This window comes from Mesocricetus auratus, unplaced genomic scaffold (assembly GCF_017639785.1).
Source record: "Mesocricetus auratus isolate SY011 unplaced genomic scaffold, BCM_Maur_2.0 Super-Scaffold_100003, whole genome shotgun sequence".
NCBI lineage: Eukaryota > Metazoa > Chordata > Mammalia > Rodentia > Cricetidae > Mesocricetus > Mesocricetus auratus.
This window is the reverse complement of record NW_024429188.1, coordinates 24,516,526-24,541,785: the sequence shown is the minus strand read 5'-3', so window position 1 is coordinate 24,541,785 and position 25,260 is coordinate 24,516,526.

Below are 25,260 nucleotides of genomic sequence, written 5' to 3'. Positions count from 1 at the left end.
TCAAAGAAAAATAAATAAAAGTGAAATAAATAAAGTAATAATAAATAAATAAATAATAAGCCACGTAAAGATGGAAAATACACAGAGAGTCTGGATACTGTACGCTATTATGTTTTTCAGGTTTTTGCTTGCTCAGGAAGGAACTGCTACTAAAGTACACTTGCTTATAAATGCTGCTAAATTAATCCAACTTCTATCTTTTGAAAATACCTTGACTTCAAAATTTAAGCATAATGATATGTTACTCGGAAAAGGAGTTTTTATTTATGTTTCTACAGAAAATGAAAAGCTGAGAATTCCTTCCAGGCTTCTGTGGTTTGACCAACCAAGACCCCCGGAAGCAGTGGACCAGAGGTTCCAACAATTGAGACAGCTAACATGATGGAGCTTTACAGACCCCGAAAATACGGACTTATACAGGTTTCTGAGTTTTGTCATGATCCCCATGGTATGAACAGCGCCCCCTTCCAGCAGGAAGCAGTTTGGAATGAGCGACGTCCCAATTCCCATCTTGTTTATAAATCTTTGTTTTCATTTAAATGGGATTGTTTATAATTGGCTAGTGATCACAGCCAATCTTTTTTAATGGTAAAAAGGGGAATTATTGTATGGGTATTGTTTTTCATTTATTGAGACAAAATCGAGGTCAATTTTGTGATGCTTATATTTCTCCTCTTGATTAAGTATTGTGCTTATACTGATCTTTTAAAATGTAATGCATAATTGAATACAGACTATAGATAGTTACTTATAATAGAATTTATAGTTAGGTAAGTTAGGTGTTCTAGATATACAGAAATATATTTGAGATAGATAGTCTTCAAACCTCTCAAAGACCTTCAGAACATGGCATTTAAAATGGTTTAGGGCTTTTCTTGACAATGAGAAATGTCTGCTCCTGGCAGCACCAATTACGTCTGAGAGGAAGATGGGCATCGAAGAAACTTGTTATGGAGTTTGCTTTCAACATGGCAAGATTAGCCATTGGGGCAAGAAACTGCTCTTGCCTAGACTGTTTGACTATTGTTGTATAATCTGGACATGCAGGACCCATAGGGATGTGACTGCTGAACTAAGTCTTACAGGGTTCCTGCTGCATGAAAGAGTCTACGGGACTTTCTGCAGGACACAAAAAAATGACTGACAGACTGCTGATGCAGATGGACAGTTTGAAATTTCCTGCTTTGCTGAGAAGTGTTCCAGATACATTGTGGCCTATGGGCTGAAGATGGATACCCCAACGTTACAGAGGAACTTCGGGTGACTGTCCAGGCAGTAAGATGTCTCTGTCAATCCTAGTGTTTATATATTATCCTTCTGTGGTCTTTGATGGAGTTGAAGACAGATAGTTATAGTTTTCCTTAGTTATGATAAAAGATAAGTTACATATAGAACTTTGAACTCATAAGGATGGTATGGATGATATTTTCTTTAAATCTTGCTAAAATATTGTAACTATGTTCTTATTTGATAACTGTTCTGTTATATACAATTTGACTGTGTTAAAGTTAAGACCTTTCTTTTTGTTTAAACAGAAAAGAGGAGATGTTGGGGAAGTCTTATGCTAATAAAGCACTGTCTGGCCAATAGGAATCTAGATAGGTGGGGCTAGGAATCCAGGAGGATTCTGGGTAGGAGAAACACAGGAGAGTCAACATGTAACCGCCATGGGGGTAGGAGCCCAGAACTATTCTCCGGTAAGAGACATACTTAGATTAACAATTATGGGGTAATTACTTAAAGCAGAGCTAGCCAGTAAGAGACAAGCAAGGCCAACAGCTTCATAATGAATATAGCCTCTTGTGTGTTTATTTGGGATTGAAGCGGCTCTTGAACCAGGCTGGCGGGAAGGCTCCTCTCAAGGAAAGCTTCTCTTAACAAGCTGTTTTGCGTCTGTGATCAAAACACAAGGTACTTCGTTTACTTTTTAAAAATGTATTCTTCCCTTCCTCTTCTTACTCAATCACTTTCCTTTCTCTTTGCTCCCCCTTCTCCCTGTTCATTAATGGATGTTCTGTTTATGGCCACACTCAAGTTTACAACCCAAAAGCTAGTATTGTTTCTGTTCTTCGACAATCTTAGATATAGCATATAACTTTGTTGATCAATGTCCCTTGGTTTCTCATAGAATCTGATTATTTTCACATATTTTCCTAGAATATAATGTTCAGGTTAGCATGCACATACTTTTAAATGTTTAAAAAGTAGGTACTCTATAATAGTAAGAAAATTGGTGTGTGAGACTAGGTGTCTCAATGCACACATATTTAATCACTGTACATTACCTGACACATGCCAAATAATACTGAGTGAATTCCAGAGATACTTTCTCAATAATGGCTATTATGCCACTTTTTTTTAGTATTTAGAATACCAATTCATAGCTAATGGTACAGTAACAGTGAATAAAGATATGGCCTAGCTTCTTAAACTATTATATTTTGTCATGAGATTTGAAAAGAATCTTGTGTGAAAATTCTAGACGTCATCCTTTCAAAGAACAGGTTATGATCATTTGCCCTTTTCTAATCTCTGCTAGCTGGAATCAAAGAAAATGGTTTCAGCTTGAATTACTGTATATCATTACTGACCTTGGAAAAGGTCAAAAGCTGAGAAGAGAGGAAGTCATATGTAAAGCTGTAAAGCCCCTGAAGCAGTTTGTACCTGTTTTAAAGCTACCATTTTATGCAGTGTTCAACCATTTCAAGCTCCCGATACAAAATAAGGCTAGTCTGAAAGGCTTACAGAAGATTATTTTTTCGTTAAGAATGTTAATCCATCATATATCATAGTTTCTACTCAGACTGATTTTTAGCTTTTCCCATGGACTTTGTTACACATAGATATCTATTGTTTTCAAGTATACTTAGAATAAAGTCTGTAATATTTGCTCTGTGCTAAGCATTTTTTTTAATTTTATTGATTCATTTGATTTTCATGAAACAATCTATGAAGTAAAGACTCATTCAATGCCAATTTTTTACTTAAAAATATTTAGCCACAGACAAGTAAAGTAACTTGCTTGAAGTCAAATGTCTAGGAAATGGCAAAACTGGCATGTGGAAACTCTGGCCCAGAACCCCAATTCTTTTTGTTTGCTTGTTTGGTTGGTTGGTTGGTTGCATTTCAAGACAGGGTTTCTCTGTATTGTTTTGGAGCCTATCCTGGAACTCACTCAGTAGACCAGGCTGGTCTCGAACTCACAGAGATCTGCATGCCTCTGCCTCCAGAATGCTGGGATTAAGGGTATGTGCCACCAACACCCGGCTGAACCCCCATTCTTAACATTGTGAGATCTTGTCACTGAATACTGTGTCCTTTTTATCAGTGTTTGTGCTTGCAACTATTGTGATGGTTTTAGGTACAAGCTTTCTAGATTTCAGAAGAAACTGTTTTCAAAAATCTCTTACTGTCTACCTTTGTTTCAATTTTTATCTTCAACACACACATACATTAGTGCTATATTGATATATTATATTATGAAGCCCTAAGTTTATTTTATCTTTTTAGCGATTCATACAACTACATAATGAATTTAATCATTTTTACCCTGCCCCACCCTCTCTCATCACCTCTATTCTCATTCCCCTTTATTCTCTCACTAAAACTCTTCTCTTTCCCAACCAATCACTTTCCTATAGCCATGTCTTTTTTGTCTGTGATATTTTTAAAATATAAAATATTTTCATTAACAGTTATAAAACTATATATAGGTGCTAGAGAGATGGCACAGTGGTTAAGAGAACTTACTGCAGAGCAATGGGGTACAGTTCCCATCACCCATACTTTGACTCATAACCAATTGTAACTTCAGTTCCAGGGGATCAAATACCCTTTACTTGCCTCTATGGATACTAGGCACACATGTGGTGCACAAAAATACAAGCAGAAAAAACACTCAAAAATAAAATTAAAATAAAATAAACCCTTAGAATATAGTAAATATATTAGAAATTATGATACAAAAGTGTGGTAAACGTCTGTCACATCATTTGGGGCAGGGCCTAGGGCTTCCCCCATGTGTCTAGACTGAGAGATTATCCCTCTATGGGTAATAGGCTCCCAATGTCCATTCGTACACTAGGTATAAATGCTGTCCCAGCAAAGGAACTTGTTCTTAATATAACTTTCCTCTTTGGAGCAGTTACTAAACCGGCAGAGACAGCTGATCTGAACAAGGGGGAGCTCTTGGACCCCAGACCTACAGCTGGGAAGCCATCATGGGACTGATCCAGACCCCCGGAGGGTGAGAATCAGTGAGGAGGCCTGGGAAAACTATGGGCCAGTAGATCAGTGTTTATCCCTGGCATACAAACGGACTTAGTGTGTCCATAACACAAAGAGGGATGCTCTCTCAGCCTGGACTCTTAGGGGAGTGCCTGGACCCTGCCCTGAGTGAAATGACAGACTCTAGATATCCCCTATGTGGAAGGAATTGGCAATAGGGTGGGAGGCTGGGGAGGGATGGGGGGGTGTGGGAGGAGGGGAGGGAGAGGGAACTGGGATTGACATGTGAAGCAAGCTATTTAAAATTAAAGTAATAAAAAATAAAATTCAGTAGTCTAAAAAAAAACAAAAAAATTGTGGTAAAAGTGGGAAAACCGATGGTGATAGAATAGTAAGGCTAGTTTATTTTACTTTTATGTTTTAGTTAAGCTATATCTTAGTACTACAACTGTATTATTTAAGGTATAGAAATAATGCTTTGTATAAAGACACATTGTAAAACAATTGTTACAAGTATACTCAGTACCCCTTCCATCTTATTCCCTGAACTCCGCATATAACAAGGTATCAGAAACTACCTTTGCAACATGAGAAGTGACTCATTCTGGAACCATGGAGTTTTAGATTTTAAGGTTTCTTGCTGCTAGGAAGTCACAGAAGACAAAAGTGGGAAGCATAATTGGAGAAACTTCTCTGTTCATACATCAAGGTGTTACAAATAAATCATGTCCTATGGAGCTGTAGGCAACATTTACCTGGTAACCAGTTGGTGTTATAAGTGCTTTTCACACATTTGTTCCATATCATTTTTCTGGCATCCCTGTATGTTGAATACTTCTTCTTTCTTAGTTTTATCAATTCTTAGACACTTTTTTTTACAAACTTCACAAAAGATTGTATATTGCAATCAAAAGAACCCTGCAATTTTAATCATTATTTCCTTTTTTTTCTTTAAGGCATATACATGAATGTGTTTCTTATAAATCAAGGGGGCACTAGAATTGTGGAAATTTATTTTTTTCCACAAACAAAAGTAATGACATACTGGTTTTGTTGCTATTGTTATTGACAGATGGGAAACCTGAGACTTAGACATCTTAAATACCTCATCCCAACTATTTAGTTGAATAAAAGAATTGGCTCCAGACTTTTGGGTCACACTTAGTGGCACACACTACTATAGGAATTACATAACAGCCTTTATTATATTCACCATTTTTACCTTTTCATTCTGCTAGTGATACAATTGCCCCATCTGTGTTTTGTTATTTCCTTATGTGAGCATGCTTTCTAGTACTTTCTGAAGATCATAATATTGATACTTTCATGGTGTGCTAAATTACTCTTTTTCTGCATACTCTTCTTAAAATTTCAGGTCCCAGGACTTCCCTGCACCACTGCCTCTATTCAAACCCTCTCCTCCATGTTCCTCCGTGTTTTGTGCCTAATTTTTACTTCTCCCATGCCATCTATTGATCATTTCAACATTTTTGGTGTCAAATGAAATATGTAGATAAAGATGTTTCTAGATATTTGCCACTAAGAGGTTCAGACTTGGACAGAAATCACCCATAACATGTGAGCAGACATTCAGGAAAGCCACATACATGTTTGTCTACTTATATGTAACATTATTGACAATTCTTTGACTTTGTATCTACTTATTTGATATAAACTAGACAAAATTCTTAATTATCCTTAAGATATGACAGAAATAACTTCCCTTAATATACTTGTATAAAAGCAATAATTTTCCAAGGATAGGGGACTAGATGGAAAGACATAGGCCCTACCACTCATCCTGTAGTGAGTGCTCTGAATGATTTTAACTGAATATATTTAATTATAATACATCTGGGTCCAAGAAATAACAGTATATCCACATAATAATTATTGTTCAACTTTTGAGACATGCTGTTTTTTGCCTAGGTAGGAAACATTTCTGGAAGCAGAGCATCTTTTTTCTAATCAGGGCTATCTACACAGTAAGTGGAGAACAGCTTCTCACAATAGCATCTAGAACTCCTTTCTGGATAAGGAGCATGAGTCAACCTCCCAGGTTCTTCATGCTGAAATTCTATAACGCAGTATGTACAACAGAAGATATAAAATAATCTGGAAATGCCCTTAATCTCAGCACTAAGGAGGCAGGCAGATCTCTGAGTTTAAGCCAGTATGATGTACATAGTAAGACAATGTCTCAAAAAAAGACCCTGAAGACAAACTGAAAAACCTTGGAGGACACAAAATATAGACTAAAGGATATCAGGAAGGCTAGCTCTTCCAGAAAAGTAGGCTCTGCAGTCACAGCTGAGTAACCCGTTGCAAAGAGAATTGGAAGATTAAGTGGTGCCTTGGGTGTTTCACCACTTCTAAATGGTACAAGCTTATTTCCCCAAAATTCTAAAAATGCCCTTAATTGCAAAACCAGAAGGTAATACTGAAATGCCGAGATAATAAGAAAATGTCAGGACTAAAAGCTACTGTTTTTTTTTTTTGTAAAACATATCAAGAGCACTAAAGCAAAATGTGTGTTTGGCTATATTTATGCAAATAGCTTATTTTCTGATAATATTTGTAATTAGACAGCAGCCATGGGCAAGCACATGAAAGCAGTTGTTTCTTGATCTCAACTCCTATTGAACACTTTCTTTAAGGATGAGAACACAGGGCACAAAAGGGTCAGGAAAAAAATGTATGCTCTCACAAAATCTTTATTGACCTGATAGTATTTGTCATGACGAAAGTTGAGAGCAGTGTGGATAGATTTTTGAAGAAGGGGATGCTGAAAGCGATCCAACACCCACTCATTGCCAAGCAGTTTTGTGAGGAAGAGGTGACTTAACTTATCAGAGTCCTGTACCAGTGGAAAGAGATAGCAGTGATCAAAGCAAAGTTGGTTACAGAGGTGTTGTTAGAAGAATAGGCTAAAGTTGTCTGAGTGAAGGAATGTTAAGTTGAAATTGACTGTTCCAAATTATTAAACACAACCTGCACAGCATATGAAAGCATCAAGCACATTGTTACATTTGGAAAATCATATGTAAAATTGTTCTGTACATCTTCAATTACAGGATGAGGAGAATGGTGGCAGGCATAGAGCAATGCACAGGCAAGCACTAGATGAGCATGCTTCACTGAGGCTTCTCTGTAAACAGACCCTGGAATAATGAATTTAAAGTCTATTATATTTGGAAGTTGATCTCAGGAATACCAGTAGATTACAGCCGTTCTAAACTAGGATTCAATCCACTAAATACCTCTGAGTCATCTTACTACATAGAATATATATGTTTATATAAATCTAGATGACTACTTTTCAATTTTAGGTGGAGGCTGCTCCCCTGAGAATTAAGTCTCTGAGACTCTTTCTCTTCTAACTAGGTTGAAAAAATGCCACCGTCAGAGAGTTACTTGTGTTTGCAGTAATAAAGTCTTTTCATATAAAAGCAAGGTGAGTGCCCGGAGCATGAAAATGGGATACTGACAGAATCAGAACAGGTTATGAATGCTATCAGAAAGAATTATGCTTTTAACATAAGGGAAATGAAGAGATACTGGATTGTTTAAACTGAAGAGTGGTGGTATAAGGAGACTAGTGTTTTAGAAACATTGTTTTTTGTCTGGTTATCAAAAAAGAATAGATCAGAGTAGCCCAAGAACAGAGGCAAAATAGACAATCAATGTGCTTTCTAGTAATTTGATGGAGAATTCATAAGGGTGCAAACAGTGATATGTTGACAAATATTTAACAAGCGATTCTTTTAAAAACATCCCTGATTTGTGGGGTTTGCTGATTTCAATGTTGTCTTGTACTCTGACCAGTTATCCTCTAACCATTGCCAGTATGAAGTATGTAGCTATGAATTGAATGACAATGATTAACCTGATGAGAGAAAATAGATGTGCAATCATTTCTCATTGATTATAAATATATGTATATTTGACACAACCATGTTGATGGGAAGTGTAAGCATTTGTAAAGTAACTGTATAATCACAAAAATAGGTAGGAATAAGATGTAATGGGGTAAGAATGTACTCAAATTTTCCTTCTATAACTAGTTAGGTGATTACTTCCTTCACTGAGATAAGAAAATTTTAAAAAATGATTATATTAATAATAGTAATAGTAACAGCAAATAGAAAATTCACTGTATGTGAGGCAGTACTTTAAACACTGTACACAAAATGCTTTATTTAATCTTCATAACAATCATGAGGAAAGTATTATTATTCACTGCTTGGATGCTCTCTGTTACTACAAGTTATCTGAACAAATCGAATGATGAGAAGTTTTCTTTTTGCCTACAGTTTCAGAGGTTTCACTTTCTGGTTTGTTGCCACTATTGATATTCATCCTGGACAATCTAGGAAATCATAGTAACTTAAGGGCAGGATACAAAGGAGAATTGACTACAATCCAATTATCTCTTTAAAGTACATATTCTCCACAGATCAAAAGAATTCCAATTATGCCTACATGTCTTAAATATTCTACTTCCTCCCAATATCACTATCCTTGTGATCAAGCATTTACCACATGGGCTTTTGAAAGGCATCTCATATCTATTTAATAGTACTATGCAGTTTGCTCTTTGTCGATGGCGAACTTCACTTGCAGAGGAATGAATTGCCCAAAGTCATTATGTGACTGAGCCATGACTGCAAACACCATAAGACTGTCTCAGAAGAGTTTACTGTCATAGTAAGATGGACTATTTACATAGATGTAGTTGGAGAAGTCTCTGAGAAATTGACTAAATGGGTATGCATCATGGAATTAATTTCATGTTTTAATGATGACTGGTAAGTCTTCACTGAAGTAGTGGAAACCTGTGCTATAACCCAAAGTAAGAGCTATGAAATGAGAAGTGAAATCTAGAGTAGTATTTCCAGAAAGAAAAGACAGAGTAAAGAGACAAAGTATGTTATACAGAAAAGTAAGGCAAACAGTCTCAGAAGCAGGAGAAATATAATAGGGAACAATTTAAGAATAAGGAAGAAGGCTATGGAGTGTTTCAAAATATTCAATAAAGAGTACCTCAGGAAGCCAGGCATGGTGGCCAATGCCTTTAATTCCAGCACCCAGGAAGCATAGGCAGGTGTAAAGAGAAGCCTTCCCACCAGCCTGGTTCCAGAGCCGCATCAGTCCCAAATAACACACACATGAGGCTATATTAATTATGAAGCTGTTGGCCTTGCTTGTTTCGTACTGGCTAGCTCTGACTTAAGTATTTATCCCATAATTGTCAATCTAAGTATTTCTCTTACCGGAGAGGTTTCCGGGCTTCCTACCCCATGCCGTGACATCTTGACTCCCTGTGTTTCTCCTACCCAGAGTCTTCCTGGACCCATAGTCCCACCTATCTTGGTTCCCTATTGGCCAACAGTGCTTTATTGACATATACACAGTACTTTCCCAACATCTCCTCTTTTCTGTCTAAACAAAAAGAAAGGTCTTAACTTTAACATAGTCAAATTATATATAACAGAATAGTTATCAAGTAATAACACAGTTACAACATTTTGTCTATCAACATTTAGCAAGATTTAAAGAAAATATCATCCATCCCATCCTTGAGAGTCCAAAGTCCTATATGTAGCTTATCTTTTATCATAACTTTTATCATAACTAAGGAAACCTAGAATTATAACTATCTGTCTTCAACTCCATCAAAGACCACATAAACACTAGAATTGACAGAGACATCTTATCGTCTGGACAGGCACCCGAAGTTCCTCTGTAATGTTGGGGCATCCATCTTCAGCCCATAGGCCACAATGTGTCCAGAAGATTTCTCAGAAAACAGGAGATTTCAACTGTCCATCTGCATTGTCAGTCTGTCAGTCATTTTTCTGTGTCCTGCAGAAAGTCTCGTAGACTCTTCCATGAAGCAGGAACCCTGAATGACTATTTGAGTTCAACAGTCACTTTCCTGTGGGTCCTGCATATCCAGTTTATACAGCAACAGTCAAACAGTCTAGGCAAGAGCAGTTTCTTCTCCAAATGGCTAATCTTGCCATGTTGAAAGCAAACTCCATAACGAGTTTCTTCGATGCCCATCTTCCTCTCAGACGTAATTGGTGCTGCCAGGAGCAGACATTTCTCATTGTCAAGAAAAACACTAAACCATTTTAAATGCCATTTTCCCAAGGTCTTTCAAAGGTTTGAAGACTATCAATCTCAAATATATCACTGTATATCTAGAAAACCTAACTAACCTAACTATAAGTTCTGAGTATTATTAGCCAATTATAAACAACCCGATTTAAATGAAAACAAAGATTTATAAACAAGATGGGAATTAGGACGTCGCTCATTCCAAACTGCTTCATGCTGGAAAGGGGCACTGTTCATACTATGGGGCTCATGAAAAAACTCAGAAACCTGTATAAGTCCTTATTTTCAGGGTCTGTAAGACTGCATTATCTTAGCTGTTTCAGTTGTTAGAACACCTGGTCCACTGCTTCCGGGGGTCTTGGTTCATCAAACCACAAGAGCCTGGAAGGAATCCTCAGCTTTTCATTTTCTGTAGAAACATAAACAAAAACTCCTTTCCCAAGTAACATATTCTTATACTTAAATTTTGAAGTCAAGGCATTTTCAAAAGATATAAGTTGAATTAATTCAGTAGGATTCATAATAAAGTGTACTTTACCAGTTGTTCCTTCCTGAGCAACCAAAAAACTGAAAAACACAATAGCATACAGTATCCAGACTCTCTGTGTATTTTCCATCTTTACATGGCTTATTTATTTATCTATATTATTACTGTATTTCTTTTACTTTTATTTCTTTTTCTCTGAGACAGGGTTTCTCTTTGGAAATGTGCCTGCCTCTGCCTCTGCAGCAAATCCTACTGGCTTGTGCCACCACAGCTGGCTTCTCTATTTATTTACTACTATGCCATTTCTTTTTCTCTCTCAATTCTACGTATATTTTAAACACACTATAAACCTTTAGAGGTTTTTCTTTACCCAAGTCTGACTTTACTGTAGATCTTTATGTTTTTCTGGCCACGTGTCTTATCTGTTAAAACCACAGCTGTTTAAACTGCTGTGTTTTCAAGATGGCGGGCATAAGCATGATTCTAACTCATCGCCTCAGTCTATGCTGGTGCTTAGCAAAAGCTGTAGGCTTGGGGATGTGGTCACTGCCACTTCCAGCTGTACGTACACACCTTTCAATCGTTAGAAGAGCCCCTTAAAAGAACCTTGCTGGTTTTGTTTGTTTGTTTTGCTTATGCTGAGTCAGGAAGCCTCCCTTAAGCGAGCCATGAGAGTCTCTGCTTGTCACTAGCAAAACAGAGCCCACCTGAGAAAATGCTACCACCAAGAGCCCATGCTTTTCTCCATTCTTTTGTTTCTAAAATTCCTCAAAGCTTTTGTCATTCTATGTGGAAATTTATGATCCTACTCCTGATCAAGATTATGTAAAGAGAAGCCTTCCTGCCAGCCTGGTTCCAGAGCCACATCTGTCCCAAATAACACACAGGAGGCTATATTAATTATGAGGCTGTTGGCCTGTTTTAATTGGCTGGAGAGACAGCCGTGGGTGCTGGGAACTGAACTCTTATATTTTTGGGTATGAGCCTAGGCATTAATGGCTGAGCCATCTTTCCAGCCCTGCTGCTACCAAAACTCTGTGCTTCTCTTAAAAGCCAGGCGGTGGTGGCACACACCTTTAATCCCCGCACTCGGGAGGCAAAGGCAGGTGGATCTCAGTGAGTTCGAGGCCAGCCTGGTTCCAGAGCCGCATCAGTCCCAAATAAACACACAGGAGTCTATATTAATTATGAAGCTGTTGGCCTTGCTTGTTTCTTACTGGCTAGCTCTGACTTAAGTATTTATCCCATAATTGCTAATCTAAGCATTTCTCTTACCAGAGAGGTTTTCCAGGCTTCCTACTCCATGGCATTACATCTTGACTTCCTGTGTTTCTCCTTCCCAGAGTCCTCCTGGACTCCTAGTCCCACCTATCTTGGTTCCCTATTGGCCAACAGTGCTTTATTGACATATGCACAGGACTCCCCCCATCAGGCAGGTGGATTTCTGAGTTTGAGGCTAACCTGGTCTGCAAAATCCAGGAGAGCCAAGGCTACATAGAGAAACCCTGTGTCAAAAAAATGCCAACCAACCAATCAACCAATCAACCAACCAAACAAACAAAACAAAACAAAAATAGTACCTCAGGAAAATGTTTTTTGGGCCCAGCAGCTAAGAGGTCATACCCTATGTAATGGTTGTGGAAAAAGGATCAGGGATTGATAGCAAAATATGAATTGGCGAACATAGATATAAACATGATTAATGTGGACCACTCTAACTAGAAATGAAGATGGAACAGAAGCCAATAGCATGCAATATCACCTACATATTGGATTCACACAAAAATACTTTAAAATATACTGATGTTTTAATCTAAGTTCAGAAATTCTGGAGAGAGAGAGAGAGAGAGAGAGAGACAGAGACAGAGACAGAGACAGAGACAGAGACAGAGAGACAGAGAGGGAGGGAGAGAGTCAGGGAGGGAGTCAGGGAGGGAGTGAGGGAGAGAAACAGAGACAGAGACAGAGGCAGAGACACAGAGAGACAGAGAGAGACACAGAGAGATTTTTTCTTTTCCTTTTAAATTTTTGTCATATAATATATCCCAAATACAGTTCCTCTTCCCTCTACTCCTCCCAGTTTCTCTCTACTTCCCATCCAATCTAGATCCATCCCATTTATGTTGTGAACTAGAAAATGAACAGGGTTCTAAGGAACAATAAAGGAAAAAATAAGATAAAACAAAAATTAACACATCAGAACTGGGCAAAACAAAACAGAAAAAGAATACAAGAGGAGGCACACAAAATAGAGACAAACTCATTCACACACTCAGGAATCCCATAAAAACTGTAAACTGGAAGCTATAATATACATGCATGCCTCTTTCAGACTGTCAGAGACTTTGTGAGTTCAGATAATAAATCCAACATCACCAGTCATGTAATAGCACATATGCTATAGTCTGAAGAAGTCCTCTCCAAAATGTATGTGTAGTTTGGATGTGATAGTAGATAATAAATGGGCCCCTCCCTCTTGAATTGGGTAAGGCTTTTTCAGGAAAAGGCTTCATTAATAGCCCATCTGTCATTGAACTTGCAATAGGTGAGAAAAGAGTTCCTTACCTCAAGAAAGCACAGCCTTTATCAGACCACCAAACCTGCTGGTAGTCCGACCTTGAAAATCCTAGCCCCTAAAAATTCAAGAAGTAACCTTCTGCTTACTGGGCTTTTCTGCTGAAAAGTTAGTATTTTCCTGTGTGTTATTGAAAGTAAGTTGATGTAAACACTTTCTTCTTTGATTTTCCTTTATTTATTCATATTATTTATTTTACCTTTTTATTTGGGTGTTTCCAAACATGATACTATGCATGTATTCATTTTCTTAGTCTAAAACTTCAACATTTATCATATGAAAGCCATTGTTATTTTTACGCGTGGTCTTAAAATTGATTATGCATCAAAATCACCTACAATCCAAAATGCAGTTGAGGATGCTGATTTGTATCACTAAAATTTGTATTTCTAAAATTTTCAGGTGATAGTGATGCTGCTGAATTATGAACCATACTTTTACAGTCAATTCTCTAAATCTGTCCTAATTTTTCATTTAGTGGTTGAAATTTTTTATAAATGAGAACTTTTTTCTCAGTGGTAACCGTGATGTACAGTTTTCTGTAAGAAACTCAGGGCAAATGTGTGATTTTATATTCAGCTACTTATTTAAGAATTATGAATTGGTAGCCGGGCGTTGGTGGCGCACACCTTTAATCCCAGCACTCGGGAGGCAGAGGCAGGCGGATCTCTGTGAGTTCGAGGCCAGCCTGGTCTACAAAGTGAGTTCCAGGACAGCCTCCAAAGCTACAGAGAAACCCTGTCTCAAAAAAAAAAACAAAAAAAAAGAATTATGAATTGGTAGATTAACAAAACTTCCAAAGTTTAAAGCCAGGGCCTTGTTTAAAGTATTATATGGTTCTGTTAACATATAATTTGCATTCCCTAAACTTCACCTCTTTCAAAAGTGCAATGAAACTTTTCAGTGTAGTTGAAGAATCTGTATCTTCAGCAGAGTCTGGAACATTTCCACTATTTAAAAATGAAACCTCCTGAATGTATATGCTTTTCAAAAATGCCTTGATGTATACAAACTCGTTTAATAATCTTGGAATTTAAGTTTATTTCAGTTTTGATATGATTTAAGCTTGCTTCCTATGCCAGACTGTAATGAAAAGTAAATTGAAACAATCATTTTCAAGATGGTGAATGGTTAGGTACTGGTGAGTGGTTATGATTTCACTTATGAACTTTCCATGTACACTACCACAATTTGAATATACAGTCCATCCTCCATTATACTATAGCAAAAACTCTGTAGGTGATGTCTAATTAGCAGTCTTTATCAGAGCTACCACGGCAGATACCAGTACATTACCAGTTAGGATCCAGTGTACAATGACGATACATATTAATTTCCTTCTTTCTTCCCCTTTTCCTAATACCCTACCTCATCATTTATTTCTTATTACACATTTGTTCTCAGTAGACTGTGTTATATTTTGATTCAGTTACTCAGCAAAGCTGCTTTACTCATATGACATCTTCTCCAGAAAATTATAAATACAAAGGATCCAGTGATGACTCACCCTGCCATGTACTCAGTGTCTAAGTACTTTCCTAGAATTCGTATAAGAAGCTTTATATTGCTTACTATGATAGTCTAGGGTCTAGGTCACCCCTAATTCTCATGCACAATACTGTGTGTGTAGGCAATTGTCGTACTGATAATCTTAGCAGTAATTCATGATAACAATATCTAGTATGTCTAATGTTAGTGACAGGTGCTTTATTTACTTAAAATTAAGTCAAATGTGCTTATTCAAAGCATCTATGACTTATGAAGAAAGGGGCAGGCAAAGGCAAGTAATGCATTGTCTAACCAGGGCTTTTTTTCTTTCATATACAAAAAGTCAGTGTCTTGCAATGGACATTTAGTATTGTCTCCCGTGAGTTCTTCCAAAAAATTCTAAGACATGTAACTGAAATCCAGACTGCATTTTAGCAGGATTCATCAGTTGACTCAGAGGCCCAGAAAAGTACAAGAACTTTTCTCTAATAACCTAAAACTTACAACTTCACCTTTCCCCTCCCCTGTTCTTTTGAGTAATCCTACCAACACTGTTTAAATTTTGTTTCCCTGAGTTCTTCGTGTGTTTTTCTTTTCCATCTTTGAATTTCAGGTTTGGATTTGTTTGTTATTGATCAAAGTATGTCATATCATTTGGGGCAGGACCTAGGTCTTCCCTGTATCTAGTCTGAGAGAATATCCTTCTATAGGGAAATGAGCTCCAGTAGCCAGTTCTTGTACTAGGGATAAATACTGATTCCACTGTCAGTGGCCCCATAGACTGCTATTTTACCTTTTGTTCTTATTGACATATACAGAAGTTACAAGTCTGGACAGTAGTCTATCTCCCCCCCCCTTGGAGATGATAGTAAAATTCTAGACTCCATGGGTTGAGAAGGAGACAAACTCATCTTTGAAATTCCTGCATAAATATAAAAACGAGTCAAATGTCTGCTTCCATATGCAACTTTGACAACAAATTACTAGAAATTCCATTAGAGTTAATCATTTAAGTATTTAGTTAAATGTGTGAGATCTATTTTGGATAATCTTGAAGAGTAGCATTTCTGAACCTAGCCCTAGGACACTGTCTTGCTTTGAATTAGTTCTGCCACTTCATTGAGCTATTTTTAATAGAAAATTGCATAAATTCATTTAATGTGTCTCAATCAATTAATCTCCCTTCCCTTGCCTCCATTTCTTCCACTGTTCTACTCTACGACTTATCTTATAGTAGAGATTATCAGTTTCTGTGGAGATGTGTATGTGGCACAAATACTGCATGTATGCCTCAATATGAAGGTACAGATGATTTCTAATGATTTACAAATTTGATTGCTGTCTTTGGATTGTGAAAACTGTACCACATGAAAGATTTGGTGTTGGTTCATATCATGTAAACTTCATCTAAATCTGAGCTTTTATATTTGTTGAACTCTCCAACTTTAGCCCAATTATCTAAAAGAATAGCTTACTGTGCACAATGCTTTCCTCATTATATGCTACTGGTCATCAAAATACATATACATAGAGTAGTACATGGTTATTCTCTGAATGGTTTCTTCATAGCAGCAGGAAAGCCAAGAACATACCTGCTGTTAGATTATTAGAAGTCCCAAGGCTTATCACTACATTTATTTTCGTCTAATTATTATTCCTAAAGTATACAATAATCCCCACCTGCTATAGACTTAGACGGAAAATAGAAAAAGTAAACAAAAGACTTACCTTTAACAATTACAATAGATAGAAATTTATCATTTTTGGGTATGTCTTCTTGACCTTTCCTTATGCGTCACTTTTTATGGATAGGTAAGAATGGTTATAGTTGGAACTTAAAACATTTTAGTGTTCCTTGATAGATTCCTATGTCATGCTGATAAATGACAGGTATTTCTGCATGTTGGCCAAAAGAATATCTATTAAGAGAAACTCAACAAAATCTGTCCAAAAAAAGCCAAATATTCTAATCACTAGGGACACTGAAAATTAATGTGAGATATCATAATATACAATTAAAATGCCCACTATTATAAGCAGCAGTCCCAGAGCCCTTGCAGCTGTTATACACTCATGTAGAATCAGGGAATAATACAACCACTTTAGAAAACACTGATGGTATCTTCAAAATGTAAAGACATATAATATAGCCCAATTATTTCACACCAAGGTATTTCGCTAGTGTTGAGAAACATATAACACAAAAATGATTTTGTACTAATTTTAATAATAAGATTTGATATAATAACCACAAAGAGAACTGACCCAAAGATACAAAAACAGCTGAATAGATTGATCACTTTGATACAGCCACACAATTGAATATGTAATAGCACATATGACTTCATACTATTTTAATGAAGGAATCCATGTGATAACAAAAGCATATGTATTGTATGACTTAATTTGCATAAAATTCTATAGTAATCAGCACTGATTGGGGATGGAGCCTGACAGAAGGGATAAATGAAAGTTAGGCAGGTGGTGGATACGATTCTTTGTAATAATGATAGTTTGATAAATTTCTGATATACCAAAGAGTATGCAGTGTATAGAGTTTACATATACCTAAATGAACAATCACAAAAGTTGTAAAAGATGCTTTCATGAATGAGACTGAGTCAGCACTCCTTGCTGGTAAATTGTAGAATGTGTCTTAATTAAATTTAAAGAAATATATTGATGTCAAGCAGTGGTGGTATACACATTTTTATCGCAGCATTCTGGTAGAAGAGACAGGCAGATGTCTATGAGTTTGAGGCCAGCCTGGTCCACAGAACAAGTTCCAGGATGGCCATGACTACTACACAAAGAAACACTGTCTCTAGAAACAAAAACAAAAAAGAAAATAAAATAGAAAAAATATATAATGAAACAGACTTGGAATGGATCATGGAAAAGACACTTTCAAATGCTCAGGAAACTGGAAGGAGAGGCAAACCTGTTAGCCAGCACCACCAAATTCTTTGGGAATAGATTCCACCCCTTTCAGGCTAGGGTTATGGCATAATAGACTTTAAACACTATCATTTCGTTCATAAGAAAAATTCTAGGAAACAAGTATTTCCTTTGATTGATTGGAAACCTATTTAATTCTTTAAGGAAATGAGTAAAAAAAATCCAAACAATTTCCTGAGGCTTTTGAAGATGTTTGGATGTTGTTCCATTCTAATTTTTATTGTTTATGTTTTGTTGTTTTTGAGACAGCGTCTCATGCAGCCAACGCTGTTCTTGAACTCACTATGTAGCTGATGCTGACCTTCAACTTTTGATAGCTCTCACTCTGCATTCCTATTTATTTTCCTGTCTCTACTTCCCTGTTGGTGAGACATTATCAGCAGCTCCATTCTGTACTGATGATTATAAATCATTCACAAACTAAATAGCTTTAGAAAATTAATTATTTTATTTTATTTATTTTCATATAGATCAGAAACATTTAATTAGCAAGGGGTTGCTTATGGAATTTGGGTTCCAAATCTATTTATTTGACAACAGGCATATTGATGATCTCCTCAGACTGTCTCTGTACATGAAGTTCCTCTACACAGGTTGGTCTTGGCTACCTTACAGCTTCATGTTGGTTCATATTCTTTAAGAGAACAGTGAATTATAATAATACAAACCTGCATTGCTTTCTATGGTATACATTCTTGTTACTTCTACTTCCTTTTGTTGGTACAAGCAATTAGCAATTAATGTATGTAAAATGACTCTGGGAATGGAATCAATATAAAAATCATGCTTTGGAAAAAACATATTATAGTCATCTTGGGAATGTACAGACAACTAGAATTGCTTTTGTAGTTAGGAAATTCCAATTTTTGTTGGTCCAAATTCTCTGTCTTACCGTAATAATATATATATATATAATGTGTGAATATACAAAATATATTTTATATCATATTATATACATAACAAATATGTATTATATATGGTATATTATGTATGATTATATATGATACGTATTTTATATGTATATAGAACTTTTATGGTACAGTGTCCATGAAACTGAAATCAGTCAGTTTCACTTCCATAAAAGACATATAACTTTCTTATGGTTCGTTAAAATCTTATGGTTCTTTAAAAGCTGAACTCCTTTGAGAAATCCTGGTAAAATATCATAGTGAAAGAATACTACAATGATATTTGTAAACTCTGACCTATTACTCTCCCTTGTTGTATTTAGCTGCCCAATTTCACACATACCTTTTTGCAGAACAGAAATTCTATTTCTTCTGAGCTTTCTCACAACTTTCCTAGGAAAGCATATGAGATTAGGATTAAAAGACAGTAAATACGACAATGATACATAAATTATGGCATGCTCATTTTTCTTTTAAGGAGCTTAAATGTTTCACAATTCACAGAGGCAGGAAGATAGCTTACTTAAATGTATTTATCTGTCTTAGTTGTCAGCAACTATTCAACTTAAAATTGATTGTTTTACATGGCCTTGATGAAATTCTGGCAGAAACAGAGTTTTAGGTATGTTACAACTGTCATTTTCACAGTATTTCAGCCCTATGATGTGAATTGCATTCTGTGAAACATATAATCCTTTAGCGTAGCTAGCAAATGGTTCAGAGCTTCTAGCTTCTGGCATTATCATGCAAGGATCCCTAAGTCATTCTCCTGGTCATTACATTACACCAAGACTGCTTAATGTGGAATCTTTGTTTTGGTTCATTGTCTCTTATTATTTCATATTTGTCCATACTGAACTGCATCCTCAGTTGAGTGATCTTGTCACATTGAGATAAAATCTATCTGAATCATGACATTGTATTTTCCCGTATGCTGTGATATACCATATAAAAATAATAAAAATCTTTGTACCTTAGAGAAGGCTATAAATATTTTATAGTCATACTTCAGGTCAGACTAACAACTAAAGCGGGGTCAAGTCAATGTTGAAGATACCAGACCCATGAACTGAGCATCTAGGATGAAAGGAAGCCAATATTTTTCAAGAGGAATCTTTGACAAAACCTAATGCACTCTATAAACTTTTACCATATTTTCAGTGGCCTAGAACTCCCACTTTGTTTAAATATCCATGTTATATTCTGTTTTTAAAAGATTTCCAACAGAATTAATATGTCTGGTTGAGATTCAGATTACCTAAGTCAGAAAGTCAGCATTTTGGACCAATGATAAAATGGTGGCTTTAAAATTAGAGAAAGGCATTGAATTAAAATCAAGCTTAAGTAATGTCTAGTTGGCTTATTTGAAATAAATATGGGACATAATGTGTGGCAAATAGTTGTCAAGAGTGAAACACAACATGCAGAGATATGCTTATAAGAAGCCAGACAAAAGTACAACACTGTGACAGGTCAGTTCTGTGCTAAAAGCATTTAGATGTTTCCTTAGAGAGCTGTAAGGATAAAAGGAATGGAATAACTATATCTGTCTAACAAGCTTTGTAAAGGCTGAAAACAACTAAGATAATAATTTCCTTGATTATGTGACTACATGTGTTTGTTTATTTACTTATTTTAGTGTGTGTGTGTGTGTGTGTGTGTGTATGTACATGCATTCAAATGAATGAATACATATCATGAGGAAGGCAGAAACAATTCTTTTCTTCTACCATGTGGGTGCCAAGATGACACTCAGGGCTTCAAACTGGGTGATAAGCACTCTTACCCACATAGCTATCTTGATTGCCTAATAACTGAGTTTTAAGTCATTATTGAGTTAAATATATAGAACTAATTTTTCTTTCACTTTGAAACACAATGGATTTTGGAAGAGAAGTTATTGTCTTGTGCTTTTTTCTTTTTGGTCCATCTTCACATGTTACAGCTTCTAGAAATCATCAGAAAGCACATAAAATCCATAGAGAATTTAACAAATGATTGGGGATGCTGCCTAGTCCTTACTGGTAATAGTGAGGCAGTATAATTGAAGAGCTGAAGCAAATATCTGCAAGAGTACTTGAATTACAGATTTAAATATCAGTATATTATATAGAAACAAAACCGATTTCTTTTACATGATTCATATTCCAGAAAGTTGTGTGAGGCTGTGTGTATTACTGTGTATAGGGAATGGAAATATCACTTGTGTTGCTTTGAAAAGATTCCGAATTTGAATACAGTATGAGGATATATTTTATTCCTTTATTTTTAGAAAATCTAACGCCAAATAGTTAAATATAATATTGTTTTTTTTCTGAAAGTCCCCATTTACAAACTAAGTTACAGCATACATCAGATTTCTTTAACTGATCAGTGGTTATCCACACTAAGGAACATGTGAAAGCAACAATATTTTCTTTGCTGGAAGAATCACCCCTGATATGGAGACAGTCATAAACACAACGATGTATTCCAAAGTAGTCACAGGGTAGTAATTGATAAATATGAGCCTGTTTTGGTAGTTTATTTTTCCTTTCACTTTGAGCAGCTCATCTGTCTGACTTAGCATTGGATATCAGTTTCTTGATGTTCTCTAATAGATGAATTTTATTTCCCTGAAGCAGACTGCACTCTCTCTGAGGGTAGGGATTTTGTTCTGTCCACTCTCTACTTATTTATTAGTACCTACTGGGTTGATAGTGTGTCCACTGAATACAGAATTTTAGGTGATGTAAATAGGCATGCGCTCTGACTCTCTTATTGCTGCACCTTTTCAGCCTCAGCATCCTTTTCTCCAAAACAATAGTGTTGATTATTATAATTACAGTTTTACTAGATAAAATAAACCTATCTTCAACTACCATAACCAGGGACACAGACACTCTTCCCAGCGGGACACAGGCTAGTGGACTTTCCTGCACTCTTCCTAGTGGAACACAAGCAAGTGTTCTTTCCTCACTCTTCACAGCAGGACACAGGTGAGTGGCCTTCCCTGCACTCTTCCTAGTGGGACAGAAGCAAGTGGCCTTTCCTCACTCTACCAGGCAGGATACAGGCTAGTGGTCTTTCCTGCACTTTTCCCAGTGGGACACAGGCAAGCGACCTTTCCTGTACTCTTTGTAGTGGGACACAGGTGAGTGGCCTTTCCTCACTCTTTGTGGCGGGACACACACACACACACACACACACACACACACACACGTTTTCCAATGAAACAAGACAGACAGGCACACACACGAATGCATACTGTCTGTGTTCAGTATTTATTTTGTAGTGTATATGTGTGTGTATAGATGCACATGTGTATGTGCACATATGAACACACGTGTAAAATTCAGAGAACAAACTTCTATATCATTTCTAGGTGTTATCTATTCTGTTTCTCTTAATAGCCTGGAACTCATCAAGCTACCAAATGTGGTGTCCCTGCTATCCACTTGACTCTGCCTGCATAGCACAGCAATTAAAAATGAACATCACCCTACAATTTTTAAAAGTATGTGCTTTGTGGCTTAAGTTTAGGTCCTCATGTTTGCTTGGTAAACATATTACTGACTGAGTTATTTCCCCAACCTTATGGCAGGCCATTTACAAGATGATGGAAAATTCTTGGGAACTATTGCAAAATACACTTTACTTTGCAGAAGCTAACATATAACTTAAGAATCTCAATATAAGGAGTTTGGGTGGTGGTGGCATGTTCCTTTAATCCTAGCACTCGGGAGACAGAGGCAGGTGGATCTCTGTGAGTTCATGGACAGCCTGGTCTACAGAGTAAGTTCCAGGACAGGCTCCAAAGCTACACAGAGAAACCCTGTCTCGAAAAAACCAAGAAGAATCTAAGAAAGGAGGAAGGCAAACTTAATAACCACCACAGAGTAAAATGAAGGTTATAATAGGAGGAATTCACCAGTTACAGAGGCACATATCTGAGCAACCAACCATGATTTTGAGGCTCTGTAAGTCTTTCTTGGTGGTGATATTTGGTCTGAGGTGACTTGAAGGATGGGGATGTGTTTCTCAGATAAAATACAGGAACAGATGGCAAAATATCAAAATGACCAAAAGCAGCAGACAGCATGACTTACTGAAGGAATATCAGTAAAGCCTAGACTGAAGCTTTGTTACAAATATGAGGCAGGACTTGATATTTGCCCAAAAGTCAGATTTTTGAAGAACATTAGAACTTCTTTGAGAAGAGTGGTAGTTACTGGGGGATTGGGACATGTCGGCACCCCACCACCATCACCAGAACCCTTGTAATCTTTATGTTTTTGCCACTGAAATACAACCCATGGTTTTTGATATAAGATGATCTATATCTGCCATATGCATAAATGATTACTTTTATTTTGTTGTACTTAGCGAAAATTTCTGATTATTTGTCATTTCTCAGTGTTTTAAACAGATGAATCATAACTAATTTAAGCAAGTCAATAAACTTTTAAATAAGTTGAAGTCTCTAATTGTTTTATAATTAACTGATAAATATTCTCAATAATTTATTATCTTTCCTACACTGTTGATAAATTAAAATGTTCAGTGCTGGATTAGTCAAAGAGTACAGCCAATTTCAAGGTAAAAGCATCAATTTTGGATATGGAAACATACCCGTTCCTTAACTACTAATTGAGGCTTGAATCATTCATGACTTCTGTGAACTTCAGTCTGTCTTCTGAAAAACGGGGATAGTGAATTGGGCTTTTGGTAAAGGTTATAATAGTTTTTTTATAATGTATCTCAAAAGTGATCTGTTATATATCGAGGGTGAGGTAAATGTTAGCTCAATTTTTCTTCCTCAAAGTTTTATTTCCATAGAAGTAGGAAAAATATGTTTGGGACTCCTCCATATGTCATTTCAAAAACTTAATAAGAATACCCAAAAGGCAAGCATAATGGTATATCTTACAAATGCAACTATGAACCATGCATTGTAGCTATTGCTTGTAAACCCAGCAATGGGATGGAAAGGCAGGAGGAGGATGAGTACAAGTTTAAATTCCAGGCCTGCCAAAAGAAACCTTACCCATCCACCAAAATAAGAATAAATTAGCATTTGCCTTAAAACTCAGTCTGAGGCTACTGAAAAACATGTAATATAAAGTAAGATAATCTTTGTACTATCCAACATCCAATATCCCCTCAAAAGAAATAATTTTTCTTCCTCAAGACTTGGGATAAAATTTTATCATGTGCTAGATCAATGGGATAATCTAGTGATTTGAAAGATTCCACAACTGTGACCCATGAGAATATATTTTTAGTACCAGGATTTTTAAATAGCTATTTTGTTTTTTCCTCTGCTGTTTATATGATGCATATGTATGGGTGTCCAAGGAAACAAGAAGAAGGTATTAGATCTCTTGAAGCTGGAGTTTCACACCTTATTTAAGTGGGGAACTGAAGTTTGGTCCTCTGAAAGAGCAGAAAATACTCTTGAGCATAGAGACTTATATTCAACCCCTGAGTTTCAGGCCATTTACTAACAAATTCACAGGCTCCACAGTCCAAATAAATTTATCTCTACTCATTCATAAAATATGTGTTAGGGGTAACTCAGGAAAAATGAGTAATAAATGCTAGGTAGAAATTAACAGCATATATCAATACATATTTATCAAGATGGTGAAACTCACAAAGACAGCTGACCAGATAATGGGAGCTCTTGAATCACAGACTGATGCCTGAGAGGCCAACAGGGGACTGATCCAGACTCCATGAATATAGTCTCAGTGAGGAGGCCACAGAAATCACTCGGGCCTTGGGTAGTAGATCAGTGTTTATCAAGGTTTATGAATGATCTTTGGGAGCACATTCCAAATAGAGGGATGCTCGCTCAGCCTGGACACATGGGGAAGGACCTAGATCCTGCCCTGGATGAAATGACAGACTTTAGAGATCCCCCCAAGGAGAGCCGCACCCTCCCTGGGGAATGATGTGGGGATTGGGTGGGGGGCTGGGGGACTGGTGGAGGGACTAGGGAGGAGGGATGGGAGAGGGAGCTGGGACTGACATGTGAAGCATTCATGTTTCTAATTTAAATTAAACAAAAGCTATGCTATTAATACTAAGAAGAAAAGTACATGTATTTAGTAGCAGAAGTAACTCAGAAGTAACTGGGTATTTGAAGTAATCTTTAATTTTACATACAAACATGCAAATGTCTTACTATTGAAACTATCGAATGATTCATATATCCCAGGCTCTGTGAAAGGATGCTTTTCTGCATTAGCTTGTTTGTATTAGTTGGGTTTCTCTATAGGAACAGAACAAATGTATATGGGTATTAGAATGGCTTATAAGTTATGGCCCAAATAGCCCAAAAATTACTGTCTACTAACTGAAAATCCACAACACTGGAGTCTCAGCTGGTCTTCATTATGTGCTAGAATCCTGAAGAATTGGGTTCTAATACCCATTAAGGAAAGAATTTACCAGAAAGTGTGAGGGCAAACAGGCAAAAGGAGAGAGAGATTCCTTCTCCATATCCTTTA